This window comes from Bufo bufo, chromosome 7, assembly GCF_905171765.1.
Source record: "Bufo bufo chromosome 7, aBufBuf1.1, whole genome shotgun sequence".
Lineage (NCBI taxonomy): Eukaryota > Metazoa > Chordata > Amphibia > Anura > Bufonidae > Bufo > Bufo bufo.
This window is the reverse complement of record NC_053395.1, coordinates 23,358,916-23,373,589: the sequence shown is the minus strand read 5'-3', so window position 1 is coordinate 23,373,589 and position 14,674 is coordinate 23,358,916. Positions and strand designations below refer to the sequence as shown.

Here is a 14,674-nt window from a genome sequence, read left to right as displayed (position 1 = left end):
GCCTCTAGGAGCAACGGGGGCGTTGTCGTTACACCTAGAGGCTCTGCTCACACTGCAACTGCCACACACTCTCTGCACTTTGATCGACATCGTAACGTCATAATGCCTGGGCCTGTCAAAGTGCAGAGGACGCGGCAGCTGCAGAGAGAGTAGAGCCTCTAGGTGTAACGGCAACGCCCCCGTTGCTCTTAGAGACTCATTTGCATATATTAAAACATTATTTTTCTCAGCAATGTGGGAGAGAGGAGCAGGAATGTTGAAATCCAGCAAGCTGATTATTATGTCCCTTGATATCGGCTGTCAGGGGAGAGTCTTGGGCCCCCAATACCCAAGACTCTCCCCCATTAGATCGTTGGCTGGTTCAATTGAATCTGACTAATATACATCTAAAGTGTATGGCAGGCCTTAAAGGGAACCTGTCACCAGTTTTATGGTGTCCTGACTAAGGGCGACATAAATAAGCGACTGATTCTCTTAGCAAAATGCTGGGTCACTTTCTTTAATTGACCCAGTCAATCTGCCAACATCTTGTATTGAAAAGCTCCAGCTGATAATGATGAGTCCTGAATATTCATGAGCTCCTGACTCTCCCCGCCCACCTGCTGCTGAATGACAGTTATTTTCCATATGAATCAGCAGCAGGTGGACAGGGGAGTGGCTATAGCTCTGAATTTAAAAAAACGCTGGACTCAAATCAGCTCATTAGCATGCGGCATCTTTGTGTGTATATTATAAGGTAACCATCTGTCACACCAGTAAGTGAATACATCTAAGGCACTTTTTAGTAGTTAATGATTGTATATAATTAGTTAGATTTTAATCAAATATCCACATGACAGGTTCCCTTTAAAGGGGTGTTCCGCCTCAGCCAGTGATTTCTGAGCTACCAACTATTTTTGATTAAATGGAAAACCCCTTTAATCTCATGCAACCCCCTTAAAGGGTTTTTCTGAGACTAAGAACTCATGGTGAGGAGGCCAGGAGGGTTATTAAAAAAAAAATTAAAAAAAAAAAAAATTCACCTCTCATGAGCTCTCAGTCCCTGGTGCACCAGAAGTCATATGCCGTTCTGGCACAGGTTAACGGTGACGCCACCAACGATGAGCTATCAGGGGTGACATGCATAACGAAGATCGGAGCTCGGCGGTGGACAGCTCGTGACAAGAGTGTCTTTTTTTTTCTGCACCCTGCACAGTGGTCATGGGTTTTCAGTCTTGGAGAACCCCTTTACTCTCATAAGCCCCTTACCTAAAATTCTCTGCTGCTACGTCACTAATAACTGAACCAAAATGAGCCACATGTGAACGTTTAGCGAGGGGGGGGGGGGAAGGGGTGTTATTAATTAGTGGGTGCACCCTGAAAGGTCCCACTTCAGAGGACAGTCCATGAACCATATCTCTCCATCCTCAAGAAACTGCAATTCAGCTTTCCAGGACGGAGGAAGCCCCGGAGACAGGGGAGACGGCATTAGCAGTGGGCACAGGATGCTCCAGAGATGCGCCGCCTGTTTATAATGAAATGAATCTTTGAAATCCAATCCTCCCTCCCGAGTGCAAGAACTCAAACCCATCCAGACAGCGGCTCGCCTTACACTCATTATTTTGGTCTGTTCTTTAAATAAGCAAAAAGGGAGAAAAAGACAAAAAAAAAAATATATATTTTTTGTGAGGATAACTCTACGCGCAGTTAAATGCCGTTTCTCCAGGAATTAAACGCAGTGCCGTAATGAAATATGGCAATAACGAAACGCAAGGAACGGACCCAGCGCCACGTGGCGGTATGCGTTTATAGTGGAAAACAAGAAAATGTTTCTACATAGAAAAGGAACGAAGCGCAAATCATCGCAGAAAGAAAATCCTGCAACTACAGAATAGATGATGGGATGAATTCTGGACTTCAACATCTCAGCTTGCTGCCACTGACTGAAAACAATCTATCTTTCCATCCATCTATCATTTATCTATCTATGGCATGCACACCAGTTTTTTGGGCACATACATGTATTATGCCAGAATGCGTGCAAAGTTTGATTAGTAACCCTCCACCAAAATAAATTCTAGCTCTCATATCTATTCATCCATCTGTGTCGACATCATATATGTCCATCTAATATCCATCTATCTCAGCTATATCTATTTATCTATCTAAGGCTACTTTCACACTCGCGTTTTTTGCGGATCCGTCATGGATCTGCAAAAACGCTTCAGTTACAATAATACAAACGCATGCAATCCGGTTGTATTACGTCTTCTGCAGCCCTGACGGATCCGTCTTGAACACCATTGAAAGTCAATGGGGGACGGATCAGTTTTCTATTGCGCCATATTGTGTCAGTGAAAACGGATCTGTCCCCATTGACTTACATTGTGTATCAGGACAGATCCATTTGGCTCAGTTTTGTCAGACGGACACCAAAACGTTTCAAGCAGCGTTTCGGTGTCCACCTCCAAAGCGGAATGGAGACGGAACGGAGGCAAAAACTGATGCATTCTGAGCGGATCCTTCTCCATTCAGAATGCATTAGGGCAAAACTGATCCGTTTTGGACCGCTTGTGAGAGCCCTGAACGGATCTCACAAACTGAAACCAAAACGCCAGTGTGAAAGTAGCCTTATGTGTCGACATTATATATATCTACCTCCTAAGTATCTCATATCTATCTATCTGTCTCATATCCATCTGTCTGTCTCATATCCATCTGTCTGTCTCATATCCATCTATCTGTCTCATATCCATCTGTCTGTCTCATATCCATCTGTCTGTCTCATATCCATCTATCTGTCTCATATCCATCTATCTATCTAATATCTATCCAATGTCTCACATCTATCTGTCTATCTCACTCTCATATCTAAGACTATCTACCTACCTCATATCTATCTTATATGTAATAACCTGAGATCTCTCTCGTATCCATCCATCTAATATCTATCTCATATCTGTCTCATATCCATCTATCTGTCTCATATCCATCCATCTGTCTCATATCCATCTATCTATCTCATATCTATCTGTCTGTCTCATATCCATCCATCTGTCTCATATCCATCTATCTATCTCATATCCATCTATCTATCTCATATCTATCTATCTAATATCTATCCAATGTCTCACATCTATCTGTCTATCTACCTCCTAAGTATCTCATATCTATCTATCTATCTCATATCTATCCATCTATCTATCTCATATCTATCCAACGTCTCACATCTATCTGTCTATCTATCTCACTCATATCTAAGACTACCTACCTCATACCTATCTTATATGTAATAACCTCAGATCTCTCTCGTATCCACCCATCTAATATCTCTCTCTCATATCCATCTATCAGACACACACGCTCGGCTCCCCTTTCTGCAGACAGAGCTCAGACATCCTGGATGACTTGTGAACTCTATAGAAGGACTTGATTTCCTGGAGTTTAGGTTTATAGTAGAAACTTTTTCACTAATTGCGGGGAAACTTCTTTCATATATGAAAATTGGATGTTCGGCTTTCATTTTTTCTACAGACTATTACCCGGGGCGCTATGAGAGTAACGGGGGCCGGTCAGACAAATCACAGGGTCTGCACTTTTACAGGCCGGTCTGTTCTACGACTTTACACTAATCACTGTTATTATCTAAATCACTCCAACACATTAAAGTGTCTGAGAAAACCAGCACGATTTATAGAGGGGTAACTGGGCCAAAAAGCTGGAGCAGCCGGGGCTCGGTCAGTGGCCTAGGTATGTAAGACTTGTAAACTTCCAATAGTCTGGCATCCAACCATATGGAAATCCTAGCATGTGCCTACATCTGGAAACTGCAGCGCCTGTTGGACTGGACCAATGAAAGCAGATTGTTAAGATTCCTCATACGGGGCAGTTCGGGGGGTCCCTAATTAGTACCCCCTTCTATTAGCCCCAGTACAAAACTACCGCAAAGAGTGGCCCTTGTCCTTGAGGACCCACTGCACACATTTAATGGATGGCCCACCGACTAGAATGAGACACAGCACCTTACTTCTGACAGAGGGAGTGAGGGGGGTCCGGATGGGACCCCCAGCAAGAACCCAGTCTGCAGGAGACCCATTGAAAGGGATGTTCATATTTCATGATGCCCAATAGTGATCCATTACTCTATAGAAATACTTCCACTGCTTCAAAAACCAATGTGTGCTTTACCACCCCCAGCCTGGCATTGAGCGTGCTGCTCAGCCATAGACAACCCCATACACAATGCCCCGATCAGCAGTCCTTGTAAGGGGGTCACATTACAGCGGGATTCACACGAGCAGAAGAGGATCCAGCAAGAGTCCTTCCTTTATATTACCCACTCCGAGCATTGAATAGATAGAAACAGTGGATATAAAAAGTCTACACACCCCTGTTAAAATGTCAGGTTTCTGTGCTGTAAAAAAAATGAGACAAAGATAAATCATTTCAGAACTTTTTCCACCTTTAATGTGACCTATAAACTGCACAACTCATTTGAAAAACAAACTGAAATCTTTTAGGTGGAGGGAAGAAAACAAAAAAAAATAAAAAATAAAATAATATGGTTGCATAAGTGTTCACACCCTTAAATTAATACTTTGTTGAAGCACCTTTTGATTTTATTACAGCACTCAGTCTTTTTGGGTAGGAGTCTATCAGCATGGCACATTTTGACTTGGCAAGATTTGCCCACTCTTCTTTGCAGAAACACTCCAAATCTGTCAGATTGTGAGGACATCTCCTGGACACAGCCCTCTTCAGATCACCCCCACAGATTGTCAATCGGATTCAGGTCTAGGCTCTGGCTGGGCCATTCCAAAACTTTCATCTTCTTCTGGTGAAGCCATTCCTTGGTTGATTTGGAATGTATGCTTTGGGTCGTATGTCATGCTGAAAGATGAAGTTCCTCTTCATGTTCAGCTCTTCTGGCAGAAGCCTGAAGGTTTTGGGCCAATATTGACTGGTATTTGGAACTGTTCATAATTCCCTCTAGCTAACTAAGGCCCCCAGTTCCATCTGAAGATAAACAGCCCCTTGGCATGATGCTGCCACCACCAGGCTTCACTGTGGGGATGGTGTTCTTTTGGTGATGTGCAGTGTTGTTTTTGCGCCAAACATGTCTTTTGGAATTATGGCCAAAAAGTTCAACCTTGGTTTCATCAGACCAGAACACCTTTTCCCACATGCTTTTGGGAGACTTCAGATGTGTTTTTGCAAAATGTAGCCTGGCTTGGATGTTTTTCTTTGTAAGAAAAGGCTTTCGTCTTGCCCCTCTACCCCATAGCCAAGACATATGAAGAATACGGGAGATTGTTGTCACATGTACCACACAGCCAGTACTTGCCAGATATTCCCGCAGCTCCTTTAATGTTGCTGTAGGCCTCTTGGTCGCCTCCCAGACCAGTTTTCTTCTCATCTTTTCATAAATTTTGGAGGGACGTCCAGTTCTTGGTGATGTCACTGTTGTGCCATATTTTCTCCACTTGATGATGACGGTCTTCACTGTGTTCCATGGTCTATCTAATGCCTTGGAAATTCTTTTGTACCCTTCTCCTGACTGATCCCTTCTAACAATGAGATCCCTCTGATGCTTTGGAAGCTCTCTGTGGACCATGGCTTCTGCTGTAGGATGCGACTGAGAACATTTAAGGAAAGACCAACTAGAGCAGCGGAACTTTATTTGGGGTTAATCAGAGGCACTTTACATGATGGCCGGTGTATGCTGACTCCTATTTAACAGGATTGTGAATGTGATTGCTTAATTCTGAACACAGCTACATGCCCAGTTATAAGAGGGTGTGCACACTTATGCAACCACATATTTTTTATTTATTTTTTTGTTTTCTTCCCACCACCTAAAAGATTTCAGTTTGTTTTTCAATTGAGTTGTACAGTTTATAGGTCACATTAAAGGTGGAAAAAGTTCTGAAATGATTTATCTTTGTCTCATTTTTTTACATCACAGAAACCTGACATTTTAACAGGGGTGTGTAGACTTTTTATATTCACTGTAGATAGATAGATATGAGGGTAGCGAGATATGAGAGAAATAGATAAAGAGATAGATAGATAGATAGATAGATAGATAGATAGATAGATAGATAGATAGATAGATAGATGATGTTCTGTGGATCCCGGACACCGTTGCCTTTAAAGGGGTTGTCCCACAAAAAATATTCTACATTTTATAAACCAGCACCTGGACCTGAATACTTTTCTATTTGCATGTAATTAAAAATGTAGTATAGCCACCGAGTTATTCTATGAAATGTATGTGTATGGCGCCACCTGCTGTTTGTTTTTTTTATTTCTTTGTCCTTCTCACTGAGGTGGTCGCACATGCTCAGTTTCATCCTTTCACTGCCTCCTGAGCTGTGATAGGGAGAGCCGAGACACGCCTCCTGAGCTGTGATAGGGAGAGCCGAGACACGCCTCCTGAGCTGTGATAGGGAGAGCCGAGACACGCCTCCTGAGCTGTGATAGGGAGAGCCGAGACACGCCTCCTGAGCTGTGATAGGGAGAGCCGAGACACGCCTCCTGAGCTGTGATAGGGAGAGCCGAGACACGCCTCCTGAGCTGTGATAGGGAGAGCCGAGACACGCCCCCCTGAGCTGTGATAGGGAGAGCCGAGACACGCCTCCTGAGCTGTGATAGGGAGAGCCGAGACACGCCCCCTTAGCTGTAACCTTGATATAAATCTAGCAGATCAATGAATTGTGGAGATCTCTGGATCCATGTCAGGTACAGGGCTGGTTCTAGCTTTTTTAGAAAGAGAATGTCATGTCCTATATGATGTCTGATTTTCATATTTTACATTAGTCGTGGGATCACCCCTTTAATAAAACCCGATCCTGGTGAGTGCGGCGCTCCCGGACGTGGACATGTGACCATATAGCGCCATGTCATTAGGTGATGATGAGGAGGATTTACTAGGTCTGACCTCTGCATCTAGTGGCGGTATCAGGCAGCGCTTCACGTCCATAATTCAGTCCCGGGCTTCCAGAGACGTGTGTGGCGCGAAGCAGCGTCAATCTCACACAGCTGTTTCCCGTTGCTGCCAAGGCCGGGCAGACCCAACGTGGTTTTAGAGGGGGAAGGAAGCGAACACAGAATGGTAGTAAATGAAACTTGTCTGGTTTCTGGATTCACTTTATTGTGGTTGTGGAAGTCTGAGATCTGGGACACTCGTTCCTGCAATTACAAGAGTCGGGATTAACCCCTGAGAGTACAGCGTGGGACACCACTCACTGAGAGGGGGGGGGGGTGAAGGATCTCAGTCGTTCAGGCTCAGGAATATGGAGACCAGTTGGCACGTCTTAGCTATAGAGCGGCTGTGCTTAAAGGGGATGTCAAATGTACATGCTTTACATGAAGTCCACCGGAGTCTGGAGCAATATACACAAGATACCTGGATTGTTTGGCCATCAGCAATCTCTCTGGGCACCTACACACATGCATACTCGGCCGAGCATTCAAATGTTGTCGATAGGGAGAGCAAGCCTCTGTCAGACAACTGCTATCTCCCCCAAAACAAAGAATGGGGAATGCCAAAATCTGACAGCCCAGTCCATATCAAACTTTGAAGTGCCACCAGGGGGAGGGTCGTCCGATCCCGCTGAAGCCGGCTTAGCTCATGGTTGGAGTGCCCACCCAATGGACGTCCAGTTAATGCAAGGGCATCTGCAGTCTTTCAGGACAAGTGTGGCTCACTGCTCGGCTTAATGCAGGAGAAAACTCATTTGGGGTCCCTCTCTAATTAACCACTGAGCTGCATTGGGAATTGTATTGACCGGTACAGTCCCGAGGTGGTCATGTGCTTAAAGGGGGTCACGTCATGAAGACAACCCATTCTCTATATACAGTGAGGAACAGAAGTATTTGAAACACCCTGGATTTTGTAAGTTCTCCCCACTTAGAAATCATGGAGGGGTCTGAAATTCACATTGTTGGTGCATTCCCACTTTGAGAGACAGAATAAAAAAATAAAATAATAATCAGGAAATACCATTGCATGGATTTTTTTAAAGAATGTATTTGTCTTAAACTGCTGAACATAAGTATTTGAACACCTGAGAAACATGCAAGAATTCTGGCTCTGAGACCTGTTACTGTGCCTTTAAAAAGTCCACCTCTACGCCACTCATTAATCCTAACTTAGTAGCACCTGTCTGAGCTCTTTAAAGACCCCTGTCCACCCCATAGTCAGTCAGACGCCAACTACTACCATGGGCAAAGACCAAAGAGCTGAAACTCTGTGTTGCTCAAGCGACAGCCCGAAATCTGACAGATCTAGAGGAGATCTGTGTGGAGGAGTGGGCCAAAACCCCTGCAGCAGTGTGTGCAAACCTGGTCAAGAACTACAGGAAACGTTTTGACCTCTGTAATTGCAAACAAAGGCTTCTGTACCAAATATTAACACTGATTTTCTTCCATTTTCTAACAATGCTCCAACAGTTGATCTATTTTCACCAAGCTGCTTGCCAATTGCCTGTAGCCCTTTCCAGCCTTGTGGAGGTCCACAATTTTGTCTCTGGTGTCTTTTGACAGCTCTTTGGTCTTGCCCATGGTAGTAGTTGGCGTCTGACTGACTATGGGGTGGACAGGGGTCTTTAAAGAGCTCAGACAGGTGCTACTAAGTTAGATTAATGAGTGGAGTAGAAGTGGACCTTTTAAAGGCACAGTAACAGGTCTCAGAGCCAGAATTCTTGCTGTTTCTCAGGTGTTCAAATACTTATGTTCAGCAGTGCAAGACAAATAAATTCTTTAAAAATCATACAATGTGATTTCCTGAATTTTTTCATTTTTTTATTCTGTCTCTCAGAGTGGGAATGCACCTACAATGTGAATTTCAGACCCCTCCATGATTTCTAAGTGGGAGAACTTGCAAAATCGCAGGGTGTTCAAATACTTCTGTTCCTCACTGTAGATAGTTGCCCCAGGAACGGCTGATCTGTATGGATCCGGCTTCTGAACCCCCATCATCATCTGTAATCCATGGAGGGAACTCCAGCTGGCTGGGAAATTGTAGTATTGTATGGTGGACACTGTAATGCGAGGATGGCCACTAGAGGAGGAGAACTCAATTAGGAGACCCCCTTAATAGTTTTCAATAGTGTTAATGGCCTGGAGTAACTCCTTACCATCACAAGACGCCTTGAGGTGCGACAAGACAAGTCATGGTTAAACCTTAAGGTTAATACTGGAGCGGGAAGCTTTCATACGCTCCAATTGTAATCTTCTTTAAATACAGCGCCGCCTCCGCTATTACCGCTCAGTACAGCGATGCATTAATCTCATCTTATAAGTGTCCCTTTATCTGTAAAACACTGATATAACTGAGCTGGATCTGTAACTGTTCATACTCTGCTCTCTATGTCATGAATAGAACTCCAGAATGACAGTGAAGACTGACATGACTGCAAACAGAACAGGAACAGAGGACTGAACAATACATTTGCATGTACAAATGGTCTGTTGAAGAAAAGAAAAGAAAAAAAAAAAAATGACGAGCGCTATGGGTATTGTGATGGCAGTCGTGAGGGCTTGACTTGACCATGGAGGGTGGTCGCGCTTGTGTGGTGCATCCTCATTCACTTTGGGGGACCCGTTAGGTGCGGTATGCCACTAAGGAAGTACTGCCTGACAATCTTAGTGAAGAGAGTGCGGTTGTTAGGCAGCACATCCCTAGCAACTAGACTAAGATATGACTTGTCTTTGTCCCTATACTGCCATCAGTAGCAGCATGGCAACAGTTTGGACATGCTATCCTAACCTAGCCTTGCTTTATTAATTAAAGTTTTCTTTATTAATCAGATTTTTCTTTATTAATTAGATTTTCCTTTGTTAATCAGATTTTTAAATTAGATTTTTCTTCATTCATCTGATTTTTTTAAATCAGATTTTTCTTTATTAATTAGATTTTTCTTTATTCATCAGATTTTTCTTTATCAATCAGATTTTTCCAAATAGAAAAACAGATGACACAAGAGAATTCCATTTTTGTTTCTCCTGACAACAGCCCATGGTGGACAGTCTAACAGACCCTACACTTATCAGCAAAACCAGCCACATAAGCCAACAAAAATCTGAGGTCTATGACCAGATTGAGTATGGAGGCTTCAATGTCACAGCGCTAATGTGGTGGCAGAAGGAGTACTCCACCCATTGTTTCTCAAGTAGTCCAGAATGCTGTTACATAACCCCCACGATAATGACATTTCATGGATCGGCCGTGACAGACACAGAGGTGACGACCCCGGAGTTAGAGGACTGGACACTGGACAGGAAAAGCATAAAAACTACGAAACTTTCCCAGGCAAGGAAGAGAAACGCAAAGTGAATTATCTCATTAAATCCTATTCATTGCCAGGATCTTTGGCCCATTTCTCCAGGACTCTGCGAGGGGGACTGGTGCCTGATTTGGTTATCTCTAAAAAATGGCCCACGGCCAATGGTTTTCATTGTGGAAATTGGTTTTTGTCAAGTTATGCAAGATGTGAGTGGCAAGCAGTGCTTCTTCATTCACTTTATTCCCGGGGGAGGAACATTGTGCTGATGCTGGAAATCCAGAGACACCGGGGATCATTACAGAACGCAGCACACTTGTCTGACTGAAAGAAGATTTAAAGTGATTCATCACATAAATGGGTTTTTACAAAAAGAAGAAACAAAACTGATCAATATACCAAATAAAATGATAAGGAAAAGGCTAGTCTGAGTATTGCGAAGCCTCATTGCCCCATCATTGGCCTCAGTCTTGAGGTGATGGTCTGAGTACTCTTAGACAGGTTGCTAGGGAAATGCTGCCTGACAACCCTCCGGTATTCGGGTGTAGTTGTTATTCATCATAAGCCTAGAAATCAGTGACCTAACTGATTGGCAGGTCCTGGATTATCACACGTCAATTGCAAGGATGAGAATGTTCTCCATAAAGGCCCAACAAGAACAAGAAGAGAACTTGGAGGTTCCTCAAGAGAATGAGAGTGATCTAATGGTGTGCGCCAAAAGGAATAAGAATGACTCAAACATCCAGCAAAGGAATGTGAATAATCTGGAGGTCCATCAAGGGTATGAAGAAGATAGCCAGAAGGTCCATCAAAGAAATGAGAATGAAGATGATATGAAAGTCCATCAAGGAAAGGGCCCACCGAGGGAAAGGGAATGACCTGAAGATCCATCAATGGAGTGAGAATGACCCGAGGGTCAATCAAGGGAGTGAAAATGACCTGAAAGTCCATCAAGGGAATTACATAAAAGAACATCAAGGAAATGAAAATGAAATGACCTGAAAGTCCATCAAGAGAATGACCCATAAAGGGAATGAGTAGGATCTGAATATCCATCCAGGTAATGAGAATGAGCTGGAGGTATATCATGGGAATGAGAATGATCTGGCAGATAATGAGCTATGGGAAGACAGAGATTACGAGCTCTGTCTCTAATTCAACAACATGCTATACGGTATGTGAAAGCAGAGATGTCCTAAGAGCAGATGCAACAGACAACATTGAGGGAGCTTATGATGAAGACGTTCCATACAGATCTTCAGACGTCTCTGTGACTATAAACTGCATTTTAGCTTTCTGTCCCATATATTTCATTTGATCATTATGCATCGGGTAGTCATGGTAACAGCGCACCCTTCAGCTGCTGGAACAATGCGGCTGGCACCATATTCGCCCGCGTTCTGGAAGGAAGAGGGGACATGTGAGTTTGGCTTTGAAACTGATCCCCCCTTCTCTCTCCAGTGACACAGGAAGTTTCCCCAAAGCTTCTTCCTTTGCAGGAAGGATGACCCCCTATGAGCCGCGTACATTGACTTTAAAAGTCTCGCGGATAATCTGCTTCCCTTTTTGTTTTCTATCCCCAGTCTGTGAAAAACAAGACTTAAGACAAAGGCGACTCTGTTCTCCTGGCCAAACAGAAGGGACAGGAGGCAGGAACGGGCAATTAACCGAGCAACGAGGCGCTGTGTGTTCTGTCTGCAGCCGATCTATTATGTATGTGTGTATCCTGTAAATACGCTCATGCTCCATGTATATGGATGTCCTGGGAATACCGGACAGTAGGGTGCGTATACTTATCAAAATTTCAAGGTGGACAGTGAGAGACGCCGGTCGGGGGCGACTGATGCATTTACAGATAACGACAGGGAGTGCTTGCTGGCGTTTTTGCATCCGTGAATCAGAAAGCTCAGGATGAGCAATGGTGACGCACAGGTGTTAATACCCAGCTTTCCACTCTTAAAGACAAATCTATATAGTGACACAGATATATTTCTTCTCTGCTGCTCTAGCTGACCAGAGGCCAAAATGCGTGTCGCAAATAACACGGCTATAAATCAGCCTAGATGTAACCCGGAGCTTTAGTCTCGGAACTGAAAGATTCCTCTTTCTATTGACAGCAAGCAGAGATTTTGAAAAAGCTGAGAAATTCAAAGTGAAAGGGCACCTGTCAGCAGCTTTGTATCTATGAAACTGGCTAACCTGTTGGCAGCTGAAGGCATCCGTGTTGGTCCCATGTTCATATGTGTCCGCATTGCTGAGAAAAATAATGTTTTAATAAATGCAAATCAGCCTTTAGGAGCAACGGGGGCGTTGCCCTTACACCTAGAGCCTCCTCCCTCTGTAACTGCCGTCCCCTCTCCTCTTGAAACATCATCATGCCTGGACCTGCCAATCAAAGTGCAGAGGGTGCAGCAGTTGCAGAAAGAGCAGAGCCTCTAGGTGTAATGGTAACGCCCCTGTTGCTCCTAGAGCCTCATTTGCATATATTAAAACATCATTTTTCTCAGCACTGCGGACACATATGTACATGGGACCAACACAGATGCCTTTAGCTGCCAAGCGCACATGTAACAGGTCCAGCCAGTTTCCTAGGTAAAAAACTGCTGACAGATGCCCTTCAAAAAAAAAAAAAAGGAAGGGAAGGGAAGAGCTCCTGCTCTTGAGGAATCAACAAGCTGCCCATTCTTGGATGCTGCATAGGAAACGTGTGGGAATTGGATTTGAAGTCACGCTTAGAACATGGGGACCCCCTGTAAAGGGTTGTTCTCAATCTACCTAGTGATCTCCTAGGGTCGACCTCCGGGACTCCCTCAAATACTAGAGATGCAGCTGTGATTTATCTTTGCTTTCCCTGCACAGTGGCGTGGCGTGGCGTGGCGTGGCGTGGCGTGGCACCCCCCCGCCGCCACCCCGCTGTGCAGAGACCTACAGCCGCCTCTGTTCAAATGGTGCAGTTCCCTGCATAGCCTGTGCAGGAAAGAAGACATGGTGCTAAACCAGAGACCCTTAAGTTTCAGGATCAGAGGTCAAACCCAACGATCCTAAAATGACACCATGTCAGATGGGAGAACCCCTTTACTACTCAGTTTTAGTACTACTGTTAAAGGGTAACTGTCATGTTTTCATCAAAAAATCTATTTTAGCACATGTTACTGCTGCAGCAGCATTATGCATAAAGCAATCTTTAGTTTCTTCGCTTACCACCGTTTTCCTTGAGTTTTCCCCTTAGTTACGGCTGTTTTGAATCCTACATTATGAGGATCTTCTCAAGATGGCTCCTCTGCCAGTTCTCTGAGGCCAAAACTGTTTTCCCTCACTTCCCATACACACTTTCTGTAGCCAGCAGCTCCCTGCCAGCCAATCAGATTGGATTACTGAGAGACACGCCTCCTCACTCTGAAGCCTAATGCAGGCATGCAGTGTGAAGGACCGCCCCTCTGTCTTCTGTTTACATTAAGTTGGGAGACAGATGAGCCCTAGCAACGGTCTTTTAAGGGAGCACTGGAAAGGGACATTATTGAAAGCTGTTATTATAAGGTAATTACAGATCTTTTAGCAATCATTGACAGACTAACTCAGGTATACATGCCTAGCTCTAATAAACTGGCAAAATATAACAGTTATCCTTTAAATAGTAACCAGGAAGATCAGGATGAGCAGTACTGTAGGCGTTATTCAGCTTGACGCTGTGCACAAACAACATTTGGCGTCACCCTGCTCGGCATAAATCAAAGCTGATCCCTGACAGGTGGCTAGGGGCCAGTGCACATTCTGCCAGTAAACAGCCCTCTATGTTAGAAAAGAATAGGAGCGAGCTCGAAAACATCTTACCTGTGAGCGGCCGAGCGTGCCCAGGTGGAAGCAGCCGCAATCTGAAGCCTGGCCTGTGAGCAGGTGGGCGCAGTGACGGGCCAGTCAGCAGGTATGGGAGCGGTGCCGACTGTACGGTGCACAACCCGATAAAACTGCCCATCATGGGGCCGCGAGTCACAGTGCCTGCACAATAATAATGTCCTCCCTCCTCACTGACCCGTGGCCACGGTGTAATGAAAGGCGCGAGCATGCACCAGTGATCGCCAGCAATGAGACGACTTCTACTGGGTTTCCTTCTCGGCATTAATATAAAAAACTAAAAATCGAATTTCCTGTTTGATGTACGCCCTGTCACAATGGGCCCGAGCTCTATACTGTCTGGGAATCAGGTCCGCTGGTGGCACGGAGCAGCAACTGATAATGCCTGTACATGCAATTAATACTCCCCTCCAGGTGCAGCCAGAGAGTTCTTAAAGGGGCTGTCCAGTTATATTAAAATTACGTTTAAAGGATAAGTTCACAATAGAACATCACCTTATAGTTTATACCTAGATATAAATACTTATCCTGTACTGATCCTGAGTTACATCCTGTAT

At 44.4% G+C, this 14,674-nt stretch overlaps 1 protein-coding gene across 1 annotated transcript in view; it reads right to left on the bottom strand.

The window, feature by feature from the left end:
• The window catches only part of LMF1 (lipase maturation factor 1), a 215,682-nt gene that overhangs the window by 186,591 nt on the left and 14,417 nt on the right, over window positions 1–14,674 (bottom strand). The window lies entirely within an intron of this gene.